Below are 27116 nucleotides of genomic sequence, written 5' to 3' on the forward strand. Positions count from 1 at the left end.
AGACACCAATTCTGAGCTCTGTAAGCATGAACTCTTAATATTTGAAAGCACAGTCCCCTGAAAACGCCACCGGAAGTACCCGGAGTTGTAAATACTACCAGTATTTTCGTCATTCCACAGCTTTCACCTGGAAACCTCCGTGATTGAATAGGACAGTAAATGTAGTAAGAATCTATATACGTGTACTTGAGGTGTTTCTTACACGTTCTTAGTCATTTCTGGGAACTATCATTGTGTATTTTAACAGTTTTAACACAATTAGACAGTTTGCTTAGAAGTATTTACCGGAATCGTAACCATTTCAACTGACGCACACAGAAAAACGCCAAAGCCAATCCTCCGTAATTGTAAACATAAACACTATTCTCGTCATTCCAAGGCTTTGGACACCTACTCTGAGCTCTGTAAGCATGAACTCTTAATATTTGAAAACACAGTCCCGTGAAAACGCCACCGCCAGTACCCAGAGTTGTTAATACTACCAGTATTTTCGTCATTTCACAGCTTTCCCCTGGAAACCTCCGTGATTGAATACGACAGTAAATGTAGTAAGAATCTCTTTACGTGTGCTTGAGGTTTTTCTTAAACGTTCTTAATCATATCTGGGAACTATCATTGTGTATTTTAACAGTTTTACCAAAATTAGACAGTTTGCTTAGAAGTATTCACCGGAATCGTCACCATTTCAAATGATTCACACAGAAAAATGCCAAAGCCAATCCTCCTTAATTGTAAACATAAACACTATTTTCGTCATTCCAAGGATTTGACCACCTATTCTGAGCTCTGTAAGCATGAACTCTTAATATTTGAAAGCACAGTCCCCTGAAACGCCACCGGAAGTACCCGGAGTTTTAAATACTACCAGTATTTTCGTCATTTCACAGCTTTCACCTGGAAACCTCTGTGATTGAATAGGACAGTAAATGTAGTAAGAATCTATTTACGTGTACTTGAGGTGTTTCTTACACGTTCTTAATCATTTCTGGGAACTACCATTGTGTATTTTAACAGTTTTAACACAATTAGACAGTTTGCTTATCAGTATTTACCGGAATCATCACCATTTTAACTGATTCACACAAATAAAACGCAAAGCCAATCCTTCTTAATTGTAAAAATAAACACTATTCAAGTCATTCCAAGGCTTTGGACACCTATTCTGAGCTCTGTAAGCATGAACTCTTAATATGTGAAAGCACAGTCCCGTGAAAACGCCACCGGAAGTACCCGGAGTTGTAAATATTACCAGTATATTCGTCATTTCACAGTTTTACCAAAATTCTGAGCTCTGTAAGCATAAACTCTTAATATTTGAAAGCACAGTCCCATGAAAACGCCACCGGAAGTACCCGGAGTTGTAAATCCTACGAGTATTTTCGTCATTACACAGCTTTCTACTGGAAACCTCCATCATTGAATACAACAGTAAATGTAGTAAGAATCTATTTACGTGTACTTGAGGTGTTTCTTACACGTTCTTAATCATTTCTGGGAACTATAATTGTGTATTTTAACAGTTTTACCAAAATTAGACAGTTTGCTTAGAAGTATTTACCGGAATCGTCACCATTTCAACTGATTCACACAGAAAAACGCCAAAGCCAATTCTCCGTAATTGTAAACATAAACACTATTCTCGTCATTCCAAGGCTTTAGACACCAATTCTGAGCTCTGTAAGCATGAACTCTTAATATTTGAAAGCACAGTCCCGTGAAAACGCCACCGGAAGGACCCGGAGTTGTAAATATTACCAGTATTTTCGTCATTTCACAGCTTTCTACTGGAAACCTCCATCATTGAATAGGACAGCAAACGTAGTAAGAATCTATTTATGTGTACTTGAGGTGTTTCTTACACGTTTTTAATCATTTCTGGGAACTATCATAGTGTATTTTAACAGTTTTACCAAAATTAGACAGTTTGCTTAGAAGTATTTACCGGAATCGTCACCATTTTAACTGATTAACACAAAAAACGCCAAAGCCAATCCTACTTAATTGTAAACAGTAACACTATTCTCGTCATTCCAAGGCTTTAGACACCAATTCTGATCTCTGTAAGCATGAACTCTTAATATTTGAAAGCACAGTCCCGTGAAAACGCCACTGGAAGTACCCAGAGTTGTAAATATTACCAGTATTTTCGTCATTTCACAGCTTTCTAATGGAAACCTCCATCATTGAATAGGACATTAAAGGTAGTAAGAATCTATTTACGTGTACTTGAGGTGTTTCTTACACATTCTTAATCATTTCTGGGAACTATCATTGTGTATTTTAACAGTTTTACCAAAATTAGACAGTATGCTTAGAAGTACTTACCGGAATCGTCACCATTTCAACTGATTCACACAGAAAAACGCCAAAGCCAATTCTCCTTAATTGTAAACATAAACACTATTCTCGTCATTCCAAGGCTTTAGACACCAATTCTGAGCTCTGTAAGCATGAACTCTTAATATTTGAAAGCACAGTCCCCTGAAAACGCCACCGGAAGTACCCGGAGTTGTAAATACTACCAGTATTTTCGTCATTTCACAGCTTTCCACTGGAAACCTCCGTGATTGAATAGGACAGTAAATGTAGTAAGAATCTATTTACGTGTACTTGAGGAGTTTCTTACACGTTCTTAGTCATTTCTGGGAACTATCATTGTGTATTTTAACAGTTTTAACACAATTAGACAGTTTGCTTAGAAGTATTTACGGGAATCGTCACCATTTCAACTGATGCACACAGAAAAACGCCAAAGCCAATCCTCCGTAATTGTAAACATAAACACTATTCTCGTCATTCCAAGGCTTTGGACACCTATTCTGAGCTCTGTAAGCATGAACTCTTAATATTTGAAAACACAGTCCCGTGAAAACGCCACCGCCAGTACCCAGAGTTGTTAATACTACCAGTATTTTCGTCATTTCACAGCTTTCCCCTGGAAACCTCCGTGATTGAATACGACAGTAAATGTAGTAAGAATCTCTTTACGTGTGCTTGAGGTTTTTCTTAAACGTTCTTAATCATATCTGGGAACTATCATTGTGTATTTTAACAGTTTTACCAAAATTAGACAGTTTGCTTAGAAGTATTTACCGGAATCGTCACCATTTCAACTGATTCACACAGAAAAATGCCAAAGCCAATCCTCCTTAATTGTAAACATAAACACTCTTTTCGTCATTCCAAGGGTTTGACCACCTATTCTGAGCTCTGTAAGCATGAACTCTTAATATTTGAAAGCACAGTCCCCTGAAACGCCACCGGAAGTACCCGGAGTTGTAAATACTACCAGTATTTTCGTCATTTCACAGCTTTCACCTGGAAACCTCTGTGATAGAATAGGACAGTAAATGTAGTAAGAATCTATTTACGTGTACTTGAGGTGTTTCTTACACGTTCTTAATCATTTCTGGGAACTACCATTGTGTATTTTAACAGTTTTAACACAATTAGACAGTTTGCTTATCAGTATTTACCGGAATCATCACCATTTTAACTGATTCACACAAATAAAACGCAAAGCCAATCCTTCTTAATTGTAAAAATAAACACTATTCAAGTCATTCCAAGGCTTTGGACACCTATTCTGAGCTCTGTAAGCATGAACTCTTAATATGTGAAAGCACAGTCCCGTGAAAACGCCACCGGAAGTACCCGGAGTTGTAAATATTACCAGTATATTCGTCATTTCACGGTTTTACCAAAATTCTGAGCTCTGTAAGCATAAACTCTTAATATTTGAAAGCACAGTCCCATGAAAACGCCACCGGAAGTACCCGGAGTTGTAAATACTACGAGTATTTTCGTCATTACACAGCTTTCTACTGGAAACATCCATCATTGAATACGACAGTAAATGTAGTAAGAATCTATTTACGTGTACTTGAGGTGTTTCTTACACGTTCTTAATCATTTCTGGGAACTATAATTGTGTATTTTAACAGTTTTACCAAAATTAGACAGTTTGCTTAGAAGTATTTACCGGAATCGTCACCATTTCAACTGATTCACACAGAAAAACGCCAAAGCCAATCCTCCTTAATTGTAAACATAAACACTATTCTCGTCATTCCAAGGCTTTGGACACCTATTCTGAGCTCTGTAAGCATGAACTCTTAATATTTGAAAGCACAGTTCCGTGAAAAAGCCACCGGAAGGACCCGGAGTTGTAAATATTACCAGTATTTTCATCATTTCACAGCTTTCCACTGGAAACTTCCGTGATTAAATACGACAGTAAATGTAGTAAGAAGCTATTTACGTGTATTTGAGGTGTTTCTGACACGTTCTTAATCATTTCTGGGAACTATCATTGTGTATTTTAACAGTTTTACCAAAATTAGACAGTATGCTTAGAAGTACTTACCGGAATCGACACCATTTCAACTGATTCCCACAGAAAAACGCCAAAGCCAATTCTCCTTAATTGTAAACATAAACACTATTCTCGTCATTCCAAGGCTTTAGACACCTATTCTGAGCTCTGTAAGCATGAACTCTTAATATTTGAAAGCAAAGTTCCGTGAAAATGCCACCGGAAGGACCCGGAGTTGTAAATATTACCAGTATTTTCTTCATTTCACAGCTTTCCACTGGAAACTTCCGTGAGGTAATACGAGAGTAAATGTAGTAAGAAGCTATTTACGTGTACTTGAGGTGTTTCTCACACGTTCTTAATCATTTCTGGGAACTATCATTGTGTATTTTAACAGTTTTACCAAAATTAGACAGTATGCTTAGAAGTACTTACCGGAGTCGTCACCATTTCAACTGATTCACACAGAAAAACGCCAAAGCCAATTCTCCTTAATTGTAAACATAAACACTATTCTCGTCATTCCAAGGCTTTAGACACCAATTCTGAGCTCTGTAAGCATGAACTCTTAATATTTGAAAGCACAGTCCCCTGAAAACGCCACCGGAAGTACCCGGAGTTGTAAATACTACCAGTATTTTCGTCATTTCACAGCTTTCACCTGGAAACCTCCGTGATTGAATAGGACAGTAAATGTAGTAAGAATCTATATACGTGTACTTGAGGTGTTTCTTACACGTTCTTAGTCATTTCTGGGAACTATCATTGTGTATTTTAACAGTTTTAACACAATTAGACAGTTTGCTTAGAAGTATTTACCGGAATCGTCACCATTTCAACTGACGCACACAGAAAAACGCCAAAGCCAATCCTCCGTAATTGTAAACATAAACACTATTCTCGTCATTCCAAGGCTTTGGACACCTATTCTGAGCTCTGTAAGCATGAACTCTTAATATTTGAAAACACAGTCCCGTGAAAACGCCACCGCCAGTACCCAGAGTTGTTAATACTACCAGTATTTTCGTCATTTCACAGCTTTCACCTGGAAACCTCTGTGATTGAATAGGACAGTAAATGTAGTAAGAATCTATTTACGTGTACTTGAGGTGTTTCTTACACGTTCTTAATCATTTCTGGGAACTACCATTGTGTATTTTAACAGTTTTAACACAATTAGACAGTTTGCTTATCAGTATTTACCGGAATCATCACCATTTTAACTGATTCACACAAATAAAACGCAAAGCCAATCCTTCTTAATTGTAAAAATAAACACTATTCAAGTCATTCCAAGGCTTTGGACACCTATTCTGAGCTCTGTAAGCATGAACTTTTAATATGTGAAAGCACAGTCCCGTGAAAACGCCACCGGAAGTACCCGGAGTTGTAAATATTACCAGTATATTCGTCATTTCACAGTTTTACCAAAATTCTGAGCTCTGTAAGCATAAACTCTTAATATTTGAAAGCACAGTCCCATGAAAACGCCACCGGAAGTACCCGGAGTTGTAAATACTACGAGTATTTTCGTCATTACACAGCTTTCTACTGGAAACCTCCATCATTGAATACGACAGTAAATGTAGTAAGAATCTATTTACGTGTACTTGAGGTGTTTCTTACACGTTCTTAATCATTTCTGGGAACTATAATTGTGTATTTTAACAGTTTTACCAAAATTAGACAGTTTGCTTAGAAGTATTTACCGGAATCATCACCATTTCAACTGATTCACACAGAAAAACGCCAAAGCCAATTCTCCGTAATTGTAAACATAAACACTATTCTCGTCATTCCGAGGCTTTAGACACCAATTCTGAGCTCTGTAAGCATGAACTCTTAATATTTGAAAGCACAGTCCCGTGAAAACGCCACCGGAAGGACCCGGAGTTGTAAATATTACCAGTATTTTCGTCATTTCACAGCTTTCTACTGGAAACCTCCATCATTGAATAGGACAGCAAACGTAGTAAGAATCTATTTACGTGTACTTGAGGTGTTTCTGACACGTTTTTAATCATTTCTGGGAACTATCATTGTGTATTTTAACAGTTTTACCAAAATTAGACAGTTTGCTTAGAAGTATTTACCGGAATCGTCACCATTTCAACTGATTCACACAGAAAAACGCCAAAGCCAATCCTCCTTAATTGTAAACAGAAACACTATTCTCCTCATTCCAAGGCTTTGGACACCTTTTCTGAGCTCTGTAAGCATGAACTCTTAATATTTGAAAGCACAGTCCCGTGAAAACACAACCGGAAGTACCCAGAGTTGTAAATATTACCTGTATTTTCGTCATTTCACAGCTTTCTACTGGAAACCTCCATCATTGAATAGGACAGCAAACGTAGTAAGAATCTATTTACGTGTACTTGAGGTGTTTCTTACACGTTTTTAATCATTTCTGGGAACTATCATTGTGTATTTTAACAGTTTTACCAAAATTAGACACTTTGCTTAGAAGTATTTACCGGAATCCTCACCATTTTAACTGATTAACACAAGAAAACGCCAAAGCCAATCCTACTTAATTGTAAACAGTAACACTATTCTCGTCATTCCAAGGCTTTAGACACCAATTCTGATCTCTGTATGCATGAACTCTTAATATTTGAAAGCACAGTCCCGTGAAAACGCCACTGGAAGTACCCAGAGTTGTAAATATTACCAGTATTTTCGTCATTTCACAGCTTTCTAATTGAAACCTCCATCATTGAATAGGACAGCAAACGTAGTAAGAATCTATTTACGTGTACTTGAGGTGTTTCTTACACGTTTTTAATCATTTCTGGGAACTATAATTGTGTATTTTAACAGTTTTACAAAAATTAGACAGTTTGCTTAGAAGTATTTACCGGAATCGTCACCATTTTAACTGATTAACACAAAAAATTGCCAAAGGCAATCCTCCTTAATTGTAAACAGTAACACTATTCTCGTCATTCCAAGGCTTTAGACACCAATTCTGATCTCTGTAAGCATGAACTCTTAATATTTGAAAGCACAGTCCCGTGAAAACGCCACTGGAAGTACCCAGAGTTGTAAATATTACCAGTATTTTCGTCCTTTCACAGCTTTCTAATGGAAACCTCCATCATTGAATAGGACAGTAAATGTAGTAAGAATCTATTTACGTGTACTTGAGGTGTTTCTTACACATTCTTAATCATTTCTGGGAACTATCATTGTGTATTTTAACAGTTTTACCAAAATTAGACAGTATGCTTAGAAGTACTTACCGGAATCGTCACCATTTCAACTGATTCACACAGAAAAACGCCAAAGCCAATTCTCCTTAATTGTAAACATAAACACTATTCTCGTCATTCCAAGGCTTTAGACACCAATTCTGAGCTCTGTAAGCATGAACTCTTAATATTTGAAAGCACAGTCCCCTGAAAACGCCACCGGAATTACCCGGAGTTGTAAATACTACCAGTATTTTCGTCATTTCACAGCTTTCACCTGGAAACTTCCGTGATTGAATAGGACAGTAAATGTAGTAAGAATCTCTTTACGTGTACTTGAGGTGTTTCTTACACGTTCTTAGTCATTTCTGAGAACTATCATTGTGTATTTTAACAGTTTTAACACAATTAGACAGTTTGCTTAAAAGTATTTACCGGAATCGTCACCATTTCAACTGATGCACACAGAAAAACGCCAAAGCCAATCCTCCGTAATTGTAAACATAAACACTATTCTCGTCATTCCAAGGCTTTGGACACCTATTCTGAGCTCTGTAAGCATGAACTCTTAATATTTGAAAACACAGTCCCGTGAAAACGCCACCGCCAGTACCCAGAGTTGTTAATACTACCAGTATTTTCGTCATTTCACAGCTTTCACCTGGAAACCTCTGTGATTGAATAGGACAGTAAATGTAGTAAGAATCTATTTACGTGTACTTGAGGTGTTTCTTACACGTTCTTAATCATTTCTGGGAACTACCATTGTGTATTTTAACAGTTTTAACACAATTAGACAGTTTGCTTATCAGTATTTACCGGAATCATCACCATTTTAACTGATTCACACAAATAAAACGCAAAGCCAATCCTTCTTAATTGTAAAAATAAACACTATTCAAGTCATTCCAAGGCTTTGGACACCTATTCTGAGCTCTGTAAGCATGAACTCTTAATATGTGAAAGCACAGTCCCGTGAAAACGCCACCGGAAGTACCCGGAGTTGTAAATATTACCAGTATATTCGTCATTTCACAGTTTTACCAAAATTCTGAGCTCTGTAAGCATAAACTCTTAATATTTGAAAGCACAGTCCCATGAAAACGCCACCGGAAGTACCCGGAGTTGTAAATACTACGAGTATTTTCGTCATTACACAGCTTTCTACTGGAAACCTCCATCATTGAATACGACAGTAAATGTAGTAAGAATCTATTTACGTGTACTTGAGGTGTTTCTTACACGTTCTTAATCATTTCTGGGAACTATAATTGTGTATTTTAACAGTTTTACCAAAATTAGACAGTTTGCTTAGAAGTATTTACCGGAATCATCACCATTTCAACTGATTCACACAGAAAAACGCCAAAGCCAATTCTCCGTAATTGTAAACATAAACACTATTCTCGTCATTCCGAGGCTTTAGACACCAATTCTGAGCTCTGTAAGCATGAACTCTTAATATTTGAAAGCACAGTCCCGTGAAAACGCCACCGGAAGGACCCGGAGTTGTAAATATTACCAGTATTTTCGTCATTTCACAGCTTTCTACTGGAAACCTCCATCATTGAATAGGACAGCAAACGTAGTAAGAATCTATTTACGTGTACTTGAGGTGTTTCTGACACGTTTTTAATCATTTCTGGGAACTATCATTGTGTATTTTAACAGTTTTACCAAAATTAGACAGTTTGCTTAGAAGTATTTACCGGAATCGTCACCATTTCAACTGATTCACACAGAAAAACGCCAAAGCCAATCCTCCTTAATTGTAAACAGAAACACTATTCTCCTCATTCCAAGGCTTTGGACACCTTTTCTGAGCTCTGTAAGCATGAACTCTTAATATTTGAAAGCACAGTCCCGTGAAAACACAACCGGAAGTACCCAGAGTTGTAAATATTACCTGTATTTTCGTCATTTCACAGCTTTCTACTGGAAACCTCCATCATTGAATAGGACAGCAAACGTAGTAAGAATCTATTTACGTGTACTTGAGGTGTTTCTTACACGTTTTTAATCATTTCTGGGAACTATCATTGTGTATTTTAACAGTTTTACCAAAATTAGACACTTTGCTTAGAAGTATTTACCGGAATCCTCACCATTTTAACTGATTAACACAAGAAAACGCCAAAGCCAATCCTACTTAATTGTAAACAGTAACACTATTCTCGTCATTCCAAGGCTTTAGACACCAATTCTGATCTCTGTATGCATGAACTCTTAATATTTGAAAGCACAGTCCCGTGAAAACGCCACTGGAAGTACCCAGAGTTGTAAATATTACCAGTATTTTCGTCATTTCACAGCTTTCTAATGGAAACCTCCATCATTGAATAGGACAGCAAACGTAGTAAGAATCTATTTACGTGTACTTGAGGTGTTTCTTACACGTTTTTAATCATTTCTGGGAACTATAATTGTGTATTTTAACAGTTTTACAAAAATTAGACAGTTTGCTTAGAAGTATTTACCGGAATCGTCACCATTTTAACTGATTAACACAAAAAATTGCCAAAGGCAATCCTCCTTAATTGTAAACAGTAACACTATTCTCGTCATTCCAAGGCTTTAGACACCAATTCTGATCTCTGTAAGCATGAACTCTTAATATTTGAAAGCACAGTCCCGTGAAAACGCCACTGGAAGTACCCAGAGTTGTAAATATTACCAGTATTTTCGTCCTTTCACAGCTTTCTAATGGAAACCTCCATCATTGAATAGGACAGTAAATGTAGTAAGAATCTATTTACGTGTACTTGAGGTGTTTCTTACACATTCTTAATCATTTCTGGGAACTATCATTGTGTATTTTAACAGTTTTACCAAAATTAGACAGTATGCTTAGAAGTACTTACCGGAATCGTCACCATTTCAACTGATTCACACAGAAAAACGCCAAAGCCAATTCTCCTTAATTGTAAACATAAACACTATTCTCGTCATTCCAAGGCTTTAGACACCAATTCTGAGCTCTGTAAGCATGAACTCTTAATATTTGAAAGCACAGTCCCCTGAAAACGCCACCGGAATTACCCGGAGTTGTAAATACTACCAGTATTTTCGTCATTTCACAGCTTTCACCTGGAAACTTCCGTGATTGAATAGGACAGTAAATGTAGTAAGAATCTCTTTACGTGTACTTGAGGTGTTTCTTACACGTTCTTAGTCATTTCTGAGAACTATCATTGTGTATTTTAACAGTTTTAACACAATTAGACAGTTTGCTTAAAAGTATTTACCGGAATCGTCACCATTTCAACTGATGCACACAGAAAAACGCCAAAGCCAATCCTCCGTAATTGTAAACATAAACACTATTCTCGTCATTCCAAGGCTTTGGACACCTATTCTGAGCTCTGTAAGCATGAACTCTTAATATGTTAAAGCACAGTCCCGTGAAAACGCCACCGGAAGTACCCGGAGTTGTAAATATTACCAGTATATTCGTCATTTCACAGTTTTACCAAAATTCTGAGCTCTGTAAGCATAAACTCTTAATATTTGAAAGCACAGTCCCATGAAAACGCCACCAGAAGTACCCGGAGTTGTAAATACTACGAGTATTTTCGTCATTACACAGCTTTCTACTGGAAACCTCCATCATTGAATACGACAGTAAATGTAGTAAGAATCTATTTACGTGTACTTGAGGTGTTTCTTACACGTTCTTAATCATTTCTGGGAACTATAATTGTGTATTTTAACAGTTTTACCAAAATTAGACAGTTTGCTTAGAAGTATTTACCGGAATCGTCACCATTTCAACTGATTCACACAGAAAAACGCCAAAGCCAATCCTCCGTAATTGTAAACATAAACACTATTCTCGTCATTCCAAGGCTTTGGACACCTATTCTGAGCTCTGTAAGCATGAACTCTTAATATTTGAAAGCACAGTTCCGTGAAAAAGCCACCGGAAGGACCCGGAGTTGTAAATATTACCAGTATTTTCTTCATTTCACAGCTTTCCACTGGAAACTTCCGTGATTGAATACGACAGTAAATGTAGTAAGAAGCTATTTACGTGTACTTGAGGTGTTTCTGACACGTTCTTAATCATTTCTGGGAACTATCATTGTGTATTTTAACAGTTTTACCAAAATTAGACAGTATGCTTAGAAGTACTTACCGGAATCGTCACCATTTCAACTGATTCACACAGAAAAACGCCAAAGCCAATCCTCCTTAATTGTAAACATAAACACTATTCTCCTCATTCCAAGGCTTTGGACACCTTTTCTGAGCTCTGTAAGCATGAACTCTTAATATTTGAAAGCACAGTCCCGTGAAAACACGACCGGAAGTACCCAGAGTTGTAAATATTACCTGTATTTTCGTCATTTCACAGCTTTCTACTGGAAACCTCCATCATTGAATAGGACAGCAAACGTAGTAAGAATCTATTTACGTGTACTTGAGGTGTTTCTTACACGTTTTTAATCATTTCTGGGAACTACCATTGTGTATTTTAACAGTTTTACAAAAATTAGACAGTTTGCTTAGAAGTATTTACCGGAATCGTCACCATTTTAACTGATTAACACAAAAAAACGCCAAAGCCAATCCTCCTTAATTGTAAACAGTAACACTATTCTCGTCATTCCAAGGCTTTAGACACCAATTTTGATCTCTGTAAGCATGAACTCTTAATATTTGAAAGCACAGTCCCGTGAAAACGCCACTGGAAGTACCCAGAGTTGTAAATATTACCAGTATTTTCGTCATTTCACAGCTTTCTAATGGAAACCTCCATCATTGAATAGGACACTAAATGTAGTAAGAATCTATTTACGTGTACTTGAGGTGTTTCTTACACATTCTTAATCATTTCTGGGAACTACCATTGTGTATTTTAACAGTTTTAACACAATTAGACAGTTTGCTTAGAAGGATTTCCCGGAATCGTCACCATTTCAACTGATTCACACAGAAAAATGCCAAAGCCAATCCTCCTTAATTGTAAACATAAACACTATTCTCGTCATTCCAAGGATTTGACCACCTATTCTGAGCTCTGTAAGCATGAACTCTTAATATTTGAAAGCACAGTCCCCTGAAACGCCACCGGAAGTACCCGGAGTTGTAAATACTACCAGTATTTTCGTCATTTCACAGCTTTCACCTGGAAACCTCTGTGATTGAATAGGACAGTAAATGTAGTAAGAATCTATTTACGTGTACATGAGGTGTTTCTTACACGTTCTTAATCATTTCTGGGAACTACCATTGTGTATTTTAACAGTTTTAACACAATTAGACAGTTTGCTTATCAGTATTTACCAGAATCGTCACCATTTTAACTGATTCACACAAATAAAACGCAAAGCCAATCCTTCTTAATTGTAAACATAAACACTATTCTAGTCATTCCAAGGCTTTGGACACCTATTCTGAGCTCTGTAAGCATGAACTCTTAATATGTGAAAGCACAGTCCCGTGAAAACGCCACCGGAAGTACCCGGAGTTGTAAATATTACCAGTATATTTGTCATTTCACAGTTTTACCAAAATTCTGAGCTCTGTAAGCATAATCTCTTAATATTTGAAAGCACAGTCCCATGAAAACGCCACCGGAAGGATCCGGAGTTGTAAATATTACCAGAATTTTCTTCATTTCACAGCTTTCCAGTAGAAACTTCCGTGATTAAATACGACAGTCAATGTAGTAAGAATCTATTTACGTGTACTTGAGGTGTTTCTTACACGTTCTTAATCATTTCTGGGAACTATAATTGTGTATTTTAACAGTTTTACCAAAATTAGACAGTTTGCTTAGAAGTATTTACCGGAATCGTCACCATTTCAACTGATTCACACAGAAAAACGCCAAAGCCAATCCTCCGTAATTGTAAACATAAACACTATTCTCGTCATTCCAAGGCTTTGGACACCTATTCTGAGCTCTGTAAGCATGAACTCTTAATATTTGAAAGCATAGTTCCGTGAAAAAGCCACCGGAAGGACCCGGAGTTGTAAATATTACCAGTATTTTCTTCATTTCACAGCTTTCCACTGGAAACTTCCGTGATTGAATACGACAGTAAATGTAGTAAGAAGCTATTTACGTGTACTTGAGGTGTTTCTGACACGTTCTTAATCATTTCTGGGAACTATCTTTGTGTATTTTAACAGTTTTACCAAAATTAGACAGTATGCTTAGAAGTACTTACCGGAATCGTCACCATTTCAACTGATTCACACAGAAAAACGCCAAAGCCAATCCTCCTTAATTGTAAACATAAACACTATTCTCCTCATTCCAAGGCTTTGGACACCTTTTCTGAGCTCTGTAAGCATGAACTCTTAATATTTGAAAGCACAGTCCCGTGAAAACACGACCGGAAGTACCCAGAGTTGTAAATATTACCTGTATTTTCGTCATTTCACAGCTTTCTACTGGAAACCTCCATCATTGAATAGGACAGCAAACGTAGTAAGAATCTATTTACGTGTACTTGAGGTGTTTCTTACACGTTTTTAATCATTTCTGGGAACTACCATTGTGTATTTTAACAGTTTTACAAAAATTAGACAGTTTGCTTAGAAGTATTTACCGGAATCGTCACCATTTTAACTGATTAACACAAAAAAACGCCAAAGCCAATCCTCCTTAATTGTAAACAGTAACACTATTCTCGTCATTCCAAGGCTTTAGACACCAATTTTGATCTCTGTAAGCATGAACTCTTAATATTTGAAAGCACAGTCCCGTGAAAACGCCACTGGAAGTACCCAGAGTTGTAAATATTACCAGTATTTTCGTCATTTCACAGCTTTCTAATGGAAACCTCCATCATTGAATAGGACACTAAATGTAGTAAGAATCTATTTACGTGTACTTGAGGTGTTTCTTACACATTCTTAATCATTTCTGGGAACTACCATTGTGTATTTTAACAGTTTTAACACAATTAGACAGTTTGCTTAGAAGTATTTCCCGGAATCGTCACCATTTCAACTGATTCACACAGAAAAACGCCAAAGCCAATCCTCCTTAATTGTAAACAGAAACACTATTCTCGTCATTCCAAGGCTTTAGACACCAATTCTGATCTCTGTAAGCATGAACTCTTAATATTTGAAAGCACAGTCCCCTGAAACGCCACCGGAAGTACCCGGAGTTGTAAATACTACCAGTATTTTCGTCATTTCACAGCTTTCACCTGGAAACCTCTGTGATTGAATAGGACAGTAAATGTAGTAAGAATCTATTTACGTGTACATGAGGTGTTTCTTACACGTTCTTAATCATTTCTGGGAACTACCATTGTGTATTTTAACAGTTTTAACACAATTAGACAGTTTGCTTCTCAGTATTTACCAGAATCGTCACCATTTTAACTGATTCACACAAATAAAACGCAAAGCCAATCCTTCTTAATTGTAAACATAAACACTATTCTAGTCATTCCAAGGCTTTGGACACCTATTCTGAGCTCTGTAAGCATGAACTCTTAATATGTGAAAGCACAGTCCCGTGAAAACGCCACCGGAAGTACCCGGAGTTGTAAATATTACCAGTATATTCGTCATTTCACAGTTTTACCAAAATTCTGAGCTCTGTAAGCATAAGCTCTTAATATTTGAAAGCACAGTCCCATGAAAACGCCACCGGAAGGATCCGGAGTTGTAAATATTACCAGTATTTTCGTCATTTCACAGCTTTCCAGTAGAAACTTCCGTGATTAAATACGACAGTAAATGTAGTAAGAATCTATTTACGTGTACTTGAGGTGTTTCTTACACGTTCTTAATCATTTCTGGGAACTATAATTGTGTTTTTTAACAGTTTTTGCAAAATTAGACAGTTTGCTTAGAAGTATTTACCGGAATCGTCACCATTTCAACTGATTCACACAGAAAAACGCCAAAGCCAATCCTCCGTAATTGTAAACATAAACACTATTCTCGTCATTCCAAGGCTTTGGACACCTATTCTGAGCTCTGTAAGCATGAACTCTTAATATTTGAAAGCAAAGTTCCGTGAAAATGCCACCGGAAGGACCCGGAGTTGTAAATATTACCAGTATTTTCTTCATTTCACAGCTTTCCACTGGAAACTTCCGTGATTGAATACGACAGTAAATGTAGTAAGAAGCTATTTACGTGTACTTGAGGTGTTTCTCACACGTTCTTAATCATTTCTGGGAACTATCATTGTGTATTTTAACAGTTTTACCAAAATTAGACAGTATGCTTAGAAGTCCTTACCGGAATCGTCACCATTTCAACTGATTCACACAGCAAAACGCCAAAGCCAATTCTCCTTAATTGTAAACATAAACACTATTCTCGTCATTCCAAGGCTTTAGACACCAATTCTGAGCTCTGTAAGCATGAACTCTTAATATTTGAAAGCACAGTCCCCTGAAAACGCCACCGGAAGTACCCGGAGTTGTAAATACTACCAGTATTTTCGTCATTTCACAGCTTTCACCTGGAAACCTCCGTGATTGAATAGGACAGTAAATGTAGTAAGAATCTATTTACGTGTACTTGAGGTGTTTCTTACACGTTCTTAGTCATTTCTGGGAACTATCATTGTGTATTTTAACAGTTTTAACACAATTAGACAGTTTGCTTAGAAGTATTTACCGGAATCGTCACCATTTCAACTGATGCACACAGAAAAACGCCAAAGCCAATCCTCCGTAATTGTAAACATAAACACTATTCTCGTCATTCCAAGGCTTTGGACACCTATACTGAGCTCTGTAAGCATGAACTCTTAATATTTGAAAACACAGTCCCGTGAAAACGCCACCGCCAGTACCCAGAGTTGTTAATACTACCAGTATTTTCGTCATTTCACAGCTTTCCCCTGGAAACCTCCGTGATTGAATACGACAGTAAATGTAGTAAGAATCTCTTTACGTGTGCTTGAGGTTTTTCTTAAACGTTCTTAATCATATCTGGGAACTATAATTGTGTATTTTAACAGTTTTACCAAAATTAGACAGTTTGCTTAGAAGTATTTACCGGAATCGTCACCATTTCAACTGATTCACACAGAAAAATGCCAAAGCCAATCCTCCTTAATTGTAAACATAAACACTATTTTCGTCATTCCAAGTATTTGACCACCTATTCTGAGCTCTGTAAGCATGAACTCTTAATATTTGAAAGCACAGTGCCCTGCAACGCCACCGGAAGTACCCGGAGTTGTAAACACTACCAGTATTTTCGTCATTTCACAGCTTTCACCTGGAAACCTCTGTGATTGAATTGGACAGTAAATGTAGTAAGAATCTATTTACGTGTACTTGAGGTGTTTCTTACACGTTCTTAATCATTTCTGGGAACTACCATTGTGTATTTTAACAGTTTTAACACAATTAGACAGTTTGCTTATCAGTATTTACCGGAATCATCACCATTTTAACTGATTCACACAAATAAAACGCAAAGCCAATCCTTCTTAATTGTAAAAATAAACACTATTCAAGTCATTCCAAGGCTTTGGACACCTATTCTGAGCTCTGTAAGCATGAACTCTTAATATGTGAAAGCGCAGTCCCGTGAAAACGCCACCGGAAGTACCCGGAGTTGTAAATATTACCAGTATATTCGTCATTTCACAGTTTTACCAAAATTCTGAGCTCTGTAAGCATAAACTCTTAATATTTGAAAGCACAGTCCCATGAAAACGCCACCGGAAGTACCCGGAGTTGTAAATACTACGAGTATTTTCGTCATTACACAGCTTTCTACTGGAAACCTCCATCATTGAATAGGGCAGTAAATGTAGTAACAATCTATTTACGTGTCCTTGAGGTATTTCTTACACGTTCTTAATCATTTCTGGGAACTATAATTGTGTATTTTAACAGTTTTACCAAAATTAGACAGTTTGCTTAGAAGTATTTACCGGAATCGTCACCATTTCAACTGATTCACACAGAAAAACGCCAAAGCCAATCCTCCGTAATTGTAAACATAAACACTATTCTCGTCATTCCAAGGCTTTGGACACCTATTCTGAGCTCTGTAAGCATGAACTCTTAATATTTGAAAGCACAGTTCCGTGAAAAAGCCACCGGAAGGACCCGGAGTTGTAAATATTACCAGTATTTTCTTCATTTCACTGCTTTCCACTGGAAACTTCCGTGATTGAATACGACAGTAAATGTAGTAAGAAGCTATTTACGTGTACTTGAGGTGTTTCTGACACGTTCTTAATCATTTCTTGGAACTATCATTGTGTATTTTAACAGTTTTACCAAAATTAGACAGTATGCTTAGAAGTACTTACCGGAATCGTCACCATTTCAACTGATTCACACAGAAAAACGCCAAAGCCAATTCTCCTTAATTGTAAACATAAACACTATTCTCGTCATTCCAAGGCTTTAGACACCAATTCTGAGCTCTGTAAGCATGAACTCTTAATATTTGAAAGCACAGTCCCGTGAAAACGCCACCGGAAGTACCCAGAGTTGTAAATATTACCAGTATTTTCGTCATTTCACAGCTTTCTACTGGAACCTCCATCATTGAATAGGACAGCAAACGTAGTAAGAATCTATTTACGTGTACTTGAGGTGTTTCTTACACGTTTTTAATCATTTCTGGGAACTATCATTGTGTATTTTAACAGTTTTACAAAAATTAGACAGTTTGCTTAGAAGTATTTACCGGAATCGTCACCATTTCAACTGATTCACACAGAAAAACGCCAAAGCCAATCCTCCTTAATTGTAAACAGAAACACTATTCTCCTCATTCCAAGGCTTTGGACACCTTTTCTGAGCTCTGTAAGCATGAACTCTTAATATTTGAAAGCACAGTCCCGTGAAAACACGACCGGAAGTACCCAGAGTTGTAAATATTACCTGTATTTTCGTCATTTCACACCTTTCTACTGGAAACCTCCATCATTGAATAGGACAGCAAACGTAGTAAGAATCTATTTACGTGTACTTGAGGTGTTTCTTACACGTTTTTAATCATTTCTGGGAACTATCATTGTGTATTTTAACAGTTTTACCAAAATTAGACAGTTTGCTTATAAGTATTTACCGGAATCGTCACCATTTTAACTGATTAACACAAAAAAACGCCAAAGCCAATCCTCCTTAATTGTAAACAGTAACACTATTCTCGTCATTCCAAGGCTTTAGACACCAATTCTGATCTCTGTAAGCATGAACTCTTAATATTTGAAAGCACAGTCCCGTGAAAACGCCACTGGAAGTACCCAGAGTTGTAAATATTACCAGTATTTTCGTCATTTCACAGCTTTCTAATGGAAACCTCCATCATTGAATAGGACAGTAAATGTAGTAAGAATCTATTTACGTGTACTTGAGGTGTTTCTTACACATTCTTAATCATTTCTGGGAACTACCATTGTGTATTTTAACAGTTTTAACACAATTAGACAGTTTGCTTAGAAGTATTTCCCGGAATCGTCACCATTTCAACTGATTCACACAGAAAAACGCCAAAGCCAATCCTCCTTAATTGTAAACAGAAACACTATTCTCGTCATTCCAAGGCTTTAGACACCAATTCTGATCTCTGTAAGCATGAACTCTTAATATTTGAAAGCACAGTCCCCTGAAACGCCACCGGAAGTACCCGGAGTTGTAAATACTACCAGTATTTTCGTCATTTCACAGCTTTCACCTGGAAACCTCTGTGATTGAATAGGACAGTAAATGTAGTAAGAATCTATTTACGTGTACATGAGGTGTTTCTTACACGTTCTTAATCATTTCTGGGAACTACCATTGTGTATTTTAACAGTTTTAACACAATTAGACAGTTTGCTTCTCAGTATTTACCAGAATCGTCACCATTTTAACTGATTCACACAAATAAAACGCAAAGCCAATCCTTCTTAATTGTAAACATAAACACTATTCTAGTCATTCCAAGGCTTTGGACACCTATTCTGAGCTCTGTAAGCATGAACTCTTAATATGTGAAAGCACAGTCCCGTGAAAACGCCACCGGAAGTACCCGGAGTTGTAAATATTACCAGTATATTCGTCATTTCACAGTTTTACCAAAATTCTGAGCTCTGTAAGCATAAACTCTTAATATTTGAAAGCACAGTCCCATGAAAACGCCACCGGAAGGATCCGGAGTTGTAAATATTACCAGTATTTTCGTCATTTCACAGCTTTCCAGTAGAAACTTCCGTGATTAAATACGACAGTAAATGTAGTAAGAATCTATTTACGTGTACTTGAGGTGTTTCTTACACGTTCTTAATCATTTCTGGGAACTATAATTGTGTTTTTTAACAGTTTTTCCAAAATTAGACAGTTTGCTTAGAAGTATTTACCGGAATCGTCACCATTTCAACTGATTCACACAGAAAAACGCCAAAGCCAATCCTCCGTAATTGTAAACATAAACACTATTCTCGTCATTCCAAGGCTTTGGACACCTATTCTGAGCTCTGTAAGCATGAACTCTTAATATTTGAAAGCAAAGTTCCGTGAAAATGCCACCGGAAGGACCCGGAGTTGTAAATATTACCAGTATTTTCTTCATTTCACAGCTTTCCACTGGAAACTTCCGTGATTGAATACGACAGTAAATGTAGTAAGAAGCTATTTACGTGTACTTGAGGTGTTTCTCACACGTTCTTAATCATTTCTGGGAACTATCATTGTGTATTTTAACAGTTTTACCAAAATTAGACAGTATGCTTAGAAGTCCTTACCGGAATCGTCACCATTTCAACTGATTCACACAGAAAAACGCCAAAGCCAATTCTCCTTAATTGTAAACATAAACACTATTCTCGTCATTCCAAGGCTTTAGACACCAATTCTGAGCTCTGTAAGCATGAACTCTTAATATTTGAAAGCACAGTCCCCTGAAAACGCCACCGGAAGTACCCGGAGTTGTAAATACTACCAGTATTTTCGTCATTTCACAGCTTTCACCTGGAAACCTCCGTGATTGAATAGGACAGTAAATGTAGTAAGAATCTATTTACGTGTACTTGAGGTGTTTCTTACACGTTCTTAGTCATTTCTGGGAACTATCATTGTGTATTTTAACAGTTTTAACACAATTAGACAGTTTGCTTAGAAGTATTTACGGGAATCGTCACCATTTCAACTGATGCACACAGAAAAACGCCAAAGCCAATCCTCCGTAATTGTAAACATAAACACTATTCTCGTCATTCCAAGGCTTTGGACACCTATTCTGAGCTCTGTAAGCATGAACTCTTAATATTTGAAAACACAGTCCCGTGAAAACGCCACCGCCAGTACCCAGAGTTGTTAATACTACCAGTATTTTCGTCATTTCACAGCTTTCCCCTGGAAACCTCCGTGATTGAATACGACAGTAAATGTAGTAAGAATCTCTTTACGTGTGCTTGAGGTTTTTCTTAAACGTTCTTAATCATATCTGGGAACTATCTTTGTGTATTTTAACAGTTTTACCAAAATTAGACAGTTTGCTTAGAAGTATTTACCGGAATCGTCACCATTTCAACTGATTCACACAGAAAAATGCCAAAGCCAATCCTCCTTAATTGTAAACATAAACACTCTTTTCGTCATTCCAAGGATTTGACCACCTATTCTGAGCTCTGTAAGCATGAACTCTTAATATTTGAAAGCACAGTCCCCTGCAACGCCACCGGAAGTACCCGGAGTTGTAAATACTACCAGTATTTTCGTCATTTCACAGCTTTCACCTGGAAACCTCTGTGATTGAATTGGACAGTAAATGTAGTAAGAATCTATTTACGTGTACTTGAGGTGTTTCTTACACGTTCTTAATCATTTCTGGGAACTACCATTGTGTATTTTAACAGTTTTAACACAATTAGACAGTTTGCTTATCAGTATTTACCGGAATCATCACCATTTTAACTGATTCACACAAATAAAACGCAAAGCCAATCCTTCTTAATTGTAAAAATAAACACTATTCAAGTCATTCCAAGGCTTTGGACACCTATTCTGAGCTCTGTAAGCATGAACTCTTAATATGTGAAAGCACAGTCCCGTGAAAACGCCACCGGAAGTACCCGGAGTTGTAAATATTACCAGTATATTCGTCATTTCACAGTTTTACCAAAATTCTGAGCTCTGTAAGCATAAACTCTTAATATTTGAAAGCACAGTCCCATGAAAACGCCACCGGAAGTACCCGGAGTTGTAAATACTACGAGTATTTTCGTCATTACACAGCTTTCTACTGGAAACCTCCATCATTGAATAGGGCAGTAAATGTAGTAACAATCTATTTACGTGTCCTTGAGGTGTTTCTTACACGTTCTTAATCATTTCTGGGAACTATAATTGTGTATTTTAACAGTTTTACCAAAATTAGACAGTTTGCTTAGAAGTATTTACCGGAATCGTCACCATTTCAACTGATTCACACAGAAAAACGCCAAAGCCAATCCTCCGTAATTGTAAACATAAACACTATTCTCGTCATTCCAAGGCTTTGGACACCTATTCTGAGCTCTGTAAGCATGAACTCTTAATATTTGAAAGCACAGTTCCGTGAAAAAGCCACCGGAAGGACCCGGAGTTGTAAATATTACCAGTATTTTCTTCATTTCACAGCTTTCCACTGGAAACTTCCGTGATTGAATACGACAGTAAATGTAGTAAGAAGCTATTTACGTGTACTTGAGGTGTTTCTGACACGTTCTTAATCATTTCTTGGAACTATCATTGTGTATTTTAACAGTTTTACCAAAATTAGACAGTATGCTTAGAAGTACTTACCGGAATCGTCACCATTTCAACTGATTCACACAGAAAAACGCCAAAGCCAATTCTCCTTAATTGTAAACATAAACACTATTCTCGTCATTCCAAGGCTTTAGACACCAATTCTGAGCTCTGTAAGCATGAACTCTTAATATTTGAAAGCACAGTCCCGTGAAAACGCCACCGGAAGTACCCAGAGTTGTAAATATTACCAGTATTTTCGTCATTTCACAGCTTTCTACTGGAAACCTCCATCATTGAATAGGACAGCAAACGTAGTAAGAATCTATTTACGTGTACTTGAGGTGTTTCTTACACGTTTTTAATCATTTCTGGGAACTATCATTTGGTATTTTAACAGTTTTACAAAAATTAGACAGTTTGCTTAGAAGTATTTACCGGAATCGTCACCATTTCAACTGATTCACACAGAAAAACGCCAAAGCCAATCCTCCTTAATTGTAAACAGAAACACTATTCTCCTCATTCCAAGGCTTTGGACACCTTTTCTGAGCTCTGTAAGCATGAACTCTTAATATTTGAAAGCACAGTCCCGTGAAAACACGACCGGAAGTACCCAGAGTTGTAAATATTACCTGTATTTTCGTCATTTCACAGCTTTCTACTGGAAACCTCCATCATTGAATAGGACAGCAAACGTAGTAAGAATCTATTTACGTGTACTTGAGGTGTTTCTTACACGTTTTTAATCATTTCTGGGAACTATCATTGTGTATTTTAACAGTTTTACCAAAATTAGACAGTTTGCTTATAAGTATTTACCGGAATCGTCACCATTTTAACTGATTAACACAAAAAAACGCCAAAGCCAATCCTCCTTAATTGTAAACAGTAACACTATTCTCGTCATTCCAAGGCTTTAGACACCAATTCTGATCTCTGTAAGCATGAACTCTTAATATTTGAAAGCACAGTCCCGTGAAAACGCCACTGGAAGTACCCAGAGTTGTAAATATTACCAGTATTTTCGTCATTTCACAGCTTTCTAATGGAAACCTCCATCATTGAATAGGACAGTAAATGTAGTAAGAATCTATTTACGTGTACTTGAGGTGTTTCTTACACATTCTTAATCATTTCTGGGAACTACCATTGTGTATTTTAACAGTTTTAACACAATTAGACAGTTTGCTTAGAAGTATTTCCCGGAATCGTCACCATTTCAACTGATTCACACAGAAAAACGCCAAAGCCAATCCTCCTTAATTGTAAACAGAAACACTATTCTCGTCATTCCAAGGCTTTAGACACCAATTCTGATCTCTGTAAGCATGAACTCTTAATATTTGAAAGCACAGTCCCCTGAAACGCCACCGGAAGTACCCGGAGTTGTAAATACTACCAGTATTTTCGTCATTTCACAGCTTTCACCTGGAAACCTCTGTGATTGAATAGGACAGTAAATGTAGTAAGAATCTATTTACGTATACATGAGGTGTTTCTTACACGTTCTTAATCATTTCTGGGAACTACCATTGTGTATTTTAACAGTTTTAACACAATTAGACAGTTTGCTTCTCAGTATTTACCAGAATCGTCACCATTTCAACTGATTCACACAAATAAAACGCAAAGCCAATCCTTCTTAATTGTAAACATAAACACTATTCTAGTCATTCCAAGGCTTTGGACACCTATTCTGAGCTCTGTAAGCATGAACTCTTAATATGTGAAAGCACAGTCCCGTGAAAACGCCACCGGAAGTACCCGGAGTTGTAAATATTACCAGTATATTCGTCATTTCACAGTTTTACCAAAATTCTGAGCTCTGTAAGCATAAACTCTTAATATTTGAAAGCACAGTCCCATGAAAATGCCACCGGAAGGATCCGGAGTTGTAAATATTACCAGTATTTTCTTCATTTCACAGCTTTCCACTGGAAACTTCCGTGATTGAATACGACAGTAAATGTAGTAAGAAGCTATTTACGTGTACTTGAGGTGTTTCTCACATGTTCTTAATCATTTCTGGGAACTATCATTGTGTATTTTAACAGTTTTAACACAATTAGACAGTTTGCTTAGAAGTATTTACGGGAATCGTCACCATTTCAACTGATGCACACAGAAAAACGCCAAAGCCAATCCTCCGTAATTGTAAACATAAACACTATTCTCGTCATTCCAAGGCTTTGGACACCTATTCTGAGCTCTGTAAGCATGAACTCTTAATATTTGAAAACACAGTCCCGTGAAAACGCCACCGCCAGTACCCAGAGTTGTTAATACTACCAGTATTTTCGTCATTTCACAGCTTTCCCCTGGAAACCTCCGTGATTGAATACTACAGTAAATGTAGTAAGAATCTCTTTACGTGTGCTTGAGGTTTTTCTTAAACGTTCTTAATCATATCTGGGAACTATCATTGTGTATTTTAACAGTTTTACCAAAATTAGACAGTTTGCTTAGAAGTATTTACCGGAATCGTCACCATTTCAACTGATTCACACAGAAAAATGCCAAAGCCAATCCTCCTTAATTGTAAACATAAACACTATTTTCGTCATTCCAAGGATTTGACCACCTATTCTGAGCTCTGTAAGCATGAACTCTTAATATTTGAAAGCACAGTCCCCTGCAATGCCACCGGAAGTACCCGGAGTTGTAAATACTACCAGTATTTTCGTCATTTCACAGCTTTCACCTGGAAACCTCTGTGATTGAATTGGACAGTAAATGTAGTAAGAATCTATTTACGTGTACTTGAGGTGTTTCTTACACGTTCTTAATCATTTCTGGGAACTACCATTGTGTATTTTAACAGTTTTAACACAATTAGACAGTTTGCTTATCAGTATTTACCGGAATCATCACCATTTTAACTGATTCACACAAATAAAACGCAAAGCCAATCCTTCTTAATTGTAAAAATAAACACTATTCAAGTCATTCCAAGGCTTTGGACACCTATTCTGAGCTCTGTAAGCATGAACTCTTAACATGTGAAAGCACAGTCCCGTGAAAACGCCACCGGAAGTACCCGGAGTTGTAAATATTACCAGTATATTCGTCATTTCACAGTTTTACCAAAATTCTGAGCTCTGTAAGCATAAACTCTTAATATTTGAAAGCACAGTCCCATGAAAACGCCACCGGAAGTACCCAGAGTTGTAAATACTACGAGTATTTTCGTCATTACACAGCTTTCTACTGGAAACCTCCATCATTGAATAGGGCAGTAAATGTAGTAACAATCTATTTACGTGTCCTTGAGGTGTTTCTTACACGTTCTTAATCATTTCTGGGAACTATAATTGTGTATTTTAACAGTTTTACCAAAATTAGACAGTTTGCTTAGAAGTATTTACCGGAATCGTCACCATTTCAACTGATTCACACAGAAAAACGCCAAAGCCAATCCTCCGTAATTGTAAACATAAACACTATTCTCGTCATTCCAAGGCTTTGGACACCTATTCTGAGCTCTGTAAGCATGAACTCTTAATATTTGAAAGCACAGTTCCGTGAAAAAGCCACCGGAAGGACCCGGAGTTGTAAATATTACCAGTATTTTCTTCATTTCACAGCTTTCCACTGGAAACTTCCGTGATTGAATACGACAGTAAATGTAGTAAGAAGCTATTTACGTGTACTTGAGGTGTTTCTGACACGTTCTTAATCATTTCTTGGAACTATCATTGTGTATTTTAACAGTTTTACCAAAATTAGACAGTATGCTTAGAAGTACTTACCGGAATCGTCACCATTTCAACTGATTCACACAGAAAAACGCCAAAGCCAATTCTCCTTAATTGTAAACATAAACACTATTCTCGTCATTCCAAGGCTTTAGACACCAATTCTGAGCTCTGTAAGCATGAACTCTTAATATTTGAAAGCACAGTCCCGTGAAAACGCCACCGGAAGTACCCAGAGTTGTAAATATTACCAGTATTTTCGTCATTTCACAGCTTTCTACTGGAAACCTCCATCATTGAATAGGACAGCAAACGTAGTAAGAATCTATTTACGTGTACTTGAGGTGTTTCTTACACGTTTTAATCATTTCTGGGAGCTATAATTGTGTATTTTAACAGTTTTACAAAAATTAGACAGTTTGCTTAGAAGTATTTACCGGAATCGTCACCATTTCAACTGATTCACACAGAAAAACGCCAAAGCCAATCCTCCTTAATTGTAAACAGAAACACTATTCTCCGCATTCCAAGGCTTTGGACACCTTTTCTGAGCTCTGTAAGCATGAACTCTTAATATTTGAAAGCACAGTCCCGTGAAAACACGACCGGAAGTACCCAGAGTTGTAAATATTACCTGTATTTTCGTCATTTCACAGCTTTCTACTGGAAACCTCCATCATTGAATAGGACAGCAAACGTAGTAAGAATCTATTTATGTGTACTTGAGGTGTTTCTTACACGTTTTTAATCATTTCTGGGAACTATCATTGTGTATTTTAACAGTTTTACCAAAATTAGACAGTTTGCTTATAAGTATTTACCGGAATCGTCACCATTTTAACTGATTAACACAAAAAAACGCCAAAGCCAATCCTCCTTAATTGTAAACAGTAACACTATTCTCGTCATTCCAAGGCTTTAGACACCAATTCTGATCTCTGTAAGCATGAACTCTTAATATTTGAAAGCACAGTCCCGTGAAAACGCCACTGGAAGTACCCAGAGTTGTAAATATTACCAGTATTTTCGTCATTTCACAGCTTTCTAATGGAAACCTCCATCATAGAATAGGACAGTAAATGTAGTAAGAATCTATTTACGTGTACTTGAGGTGTTTCTTACACATTCTTAATCATTTCTGGGAACTACCATTGTGTATTTTAACAGTTTTAACACAATTAGACAGTTTGCTTAGAAGTATTTCCCGGAATCGTCACCATTTCAACTGATTCACACAGAA

Source organism: Myotis daubentonii, chromosome 16, assembly GCF_963259705.1.
Source record: "Myotis daubentonii chromosome 16, mMyoDau2.1, whole genome shotgun sequence".
NCBI classification, from domain to species: Eukaryota; Metazoa; Chordata; class Mammalia; order Chiroptera; family Vespertilionidae; genus Myotis; species Myotis daubentonii.